We start from the raw sequence: 3,056 nt of genomic DNA, 5'->3' as shown, positions 1-3,056 counted from the left end.
TTCCGCCGCTTGCCAGGAGTGGCGGGGAGATGCGGCGCTGCCAGGGACGTGCTCTCTGGAAGCGCAGGGCTGCCGAGCGCCAGCCCTGCTGTGGGATGGCTGACCTTTCCCCACCCGCCCTGGCTCTTGCACAGGGGAAGGCCTGACCCGCACGACAGCGGATGAAGCGGGTATTCCTGGGGTCCTTTTCTTTCCCACTCCTACTATGATGTTCCCACCAAACTGAAGCTGCACTGCGAGGCCACCTGGGGCTGCAGGTCCCTCTCCATTATGGCAGGGCTCGCCCTGCTGCCAGCATGTCTCTGCCTCTCGGAGCTGCTGCGTGAGAGCTGGCTGCTGGACAAGAAATGACCCACATGGCACGAGCAGGTCTGGCCCTGCCAAGCCTGCTCCTCTCTCCTGCCTGCTCTGCCTCTGCCCAGGATAGACAGTGCGGGCAGCCGGCAGCAATGGATGGTGCTCAGAGCCCTGGCACCGGGGCCCGGGACAGGATAAAGGGGCTGCCGCTGCCCGGCTGGGAGCAGGCGAGGAGAAGAGAGACCTCAGTGGCAGGGCAGGGGGATCAGCCAGCAGCTTCGTTGCCTTCCTCATCAGTGCTACAATGGTGTTTGCCCAGCTTTGCTGCCATCATGCCCTCGCATTGGGGAACGGTGCAGCCAGGAGGGAGCCCAGTTCCCCCTGTGACAGCCCAGCACTGCCTCAAGCACGTCGTCCTCCCCTGGCATGCAGGGGCATGAGCCTGTCCCCAGTCGCACACCCCAGCGTGCCTAAGGGCTCCCTGAGCACGGCACAGCATGCAGGGTCTGCTGCAGCCAGGGGAGAGGGACTCGAGGGGGCTGCAAGAAGGGGCCACCTGAGAGTGAGGGCACCAGGGTCCTGCCAGGGGCTGCTCATTGGGGTCTATTTCTCTTCTGTTCCTTTGGCCTCTCTCACCCAGCCAGCCCCTCACACCCGTCTCAGCCCCCTCAGCTCCATGGGGTGATGCTGTGAAGTGGCAGGGCAGAGGGGACGAGGTTCCCAGGCTGGGGAGGGGGCTTAGGGGTGGAGATGGTGCATCGGTCCAGCTCTCAACTGCTTTTTGTTATTTTAATATTTTTCCCTTTTTACACTCTTGCTGCCTTAACATGACCTTGGCCAAATTATTTCCCCTCCCTTTGAGATTTATGGCCCTCTTCCAGAAATGATCTATTCTGTCTACGAAAATAGACATTGTGCTGTTATTACATTTTAAAATATAATAAGGGCTGGGAGACCACTCTTCTTCCCTCTCCCTCCCCAGCCCCCCTCCCTCCACAGAGCACAAACCCCACAGGTCGCTGGTGCAGGACCAAGAGCGGGTGCAGCAAGGGCAGGGGCATCCCCAGCCCTTTCCAGCTCCAGGGGGTGGGGGGGTCTCCCTCCCTGGCTCCCCTTGGCAGAGCTGGGGTAACGGGAGATCTCCCATCTGAAACTGCAGAGCTGCTCTCAGAAAATGCTGGGACTGCCGGAGGACAGACGGGGTGAAACGGCTGGGCTTCCCACGGGGGGGACTGGGAGTGGTCCCTGGCTCTGTAAAGCCAACAGGACCTGGCTCATGGCTGGAAAACCCTGCTCACAGCCCGAGGGGACAGCGTAGCCCATTGCTCCCAGGACTCCTGAGCCCTCCGGGCATGTGCAGGGTGGCCTTTGCGCAGTCATGCTCTATTTCAGTGGTTTTGTTGAAGTTATTATTATTGTTCTTTTCTACCAGGGCCTGGAGGCGAGTTGTTGTCCCCGAGGATGGGCTCTTGTTCCCCTGCTGTGTACCCCGCCAGTGCTGTCCCGCGGCGCGTTAGGAACCGGTGTGAGTGGCTGCATGCTCTGGTGCAATGGTGATGGGGAGCAGAGGCCAAGGCAAGTGCAAACCCGCCCCCCCAGCTCCATCTCAGCTGGAGGGAGTCTGGGATCACGGGGGTGTCCTGGAGATGCAAAATGGCTGCAAAATAAACCAAACATGAAAATCAGATCAGACTTGGACATTTTGGTTGTTGCTTTTCCTCCCCATCACCCCGTTCGTTTCCTGACTTGTGCATGTATGTGTTTATGTGTGCGGCTGTGTCTCTGTGTATACATTTTGGGATAATTCGCTTTCTGTTGGATTTTTCCCCTCCTGTTGTAAATGCAGAGCCTTGTGCTGTCCCTGCTCTAGGCAATCTGCAGATGTGAGCCCTTAGACGTGGTCGCCCTGGGGTGCAGGAAGACTGTGCAGATGCCACACTCAGGTAATTTAAGGGGTGCATTTAACAGCAAATTTTAACTCTGCAGGAGGGAGTTTCCCTTCTGGATGTCCAGACCTGATGCCTCCCTGGACAAACACCATCTGGGCAAAGGAAAAGTGGCTGAGGAAGTGTCTGGGTTTGCTTTGCTTTCTGCTCAGAGGAGTCACTTTGATCATCCTGGAAAGCCTGTGTCTGTGCACTCTGGTGTGAGGACGGGTCTGTCCCATGGGCCGATGGTGTCGCTGCCTTCCCGAATGGTGACGGGACCAAGAGGACGGAGCTGTGGTGGGGAGGAAAGGGGCTGGGCCTGTTCGTGGATTAAGGTTAAACAGGAGGAGAGACTGACCCCTCACAGCTGCTGCTCTTCAAATGTTTTATTTCCTGCTCTGTGTAAGCCCGGATTGACCTGCAGGCAGCAGAAAATGTCGAACAATAAACGATCTCCCTGAAAGGAGAAAAACACCAGAAAACCCACGAGAAAAACCTAGTGGGTTGTATGGACCCCAGCCTGCTGGCTGGAAACACGGGGGGCTCTGGGGAGGAGGGTGGGCAGCACTGGGCAGGGGCACTAGGGCTGGTGTAGGGCTTGCAATGTGGGGGTCCTGTTCTCCACCTCAGGTATCCACCCATGCTTGAGTTTTCCCAAGGGCAACGGGCCTCCCGGAGCAGCATCCCGTGGGGCTGCTGGGGCTGGGGAAAGCTGCCTCGCAGGGCGGGTGATGGCAGGGAGCTGGGGGCCGGGATGCTGGCAGACCCACATCTGGGCCGGGCAGACGCCAGACCCCTTTGCTGGCGGGGGGTTGCGTGGGGTGGGGTGGG

The sequence above is a fragment of the Pygoscelis adeliae genome, unplaced genomic scaffold (genome assembly GCF_000699105.1).
Source record: "Pygoscelis adeliae isolate BGI_AS28 unplaced genomic scaffold, ASM69910v1 Scaffold239, whole genome shotgun sequence".
Classification (NCBI taxonomy): Eukaryota; Metazoa; Chordata; class Aves; order Sphenisciformes; family Spheniscidae; genus Pygoscelis; species Pygoscelis adeliae.
The sequence above is the reverse complement of the archived record's forward strand: the minus strand, read 5'-3'. Positions refer to the sequence as shown.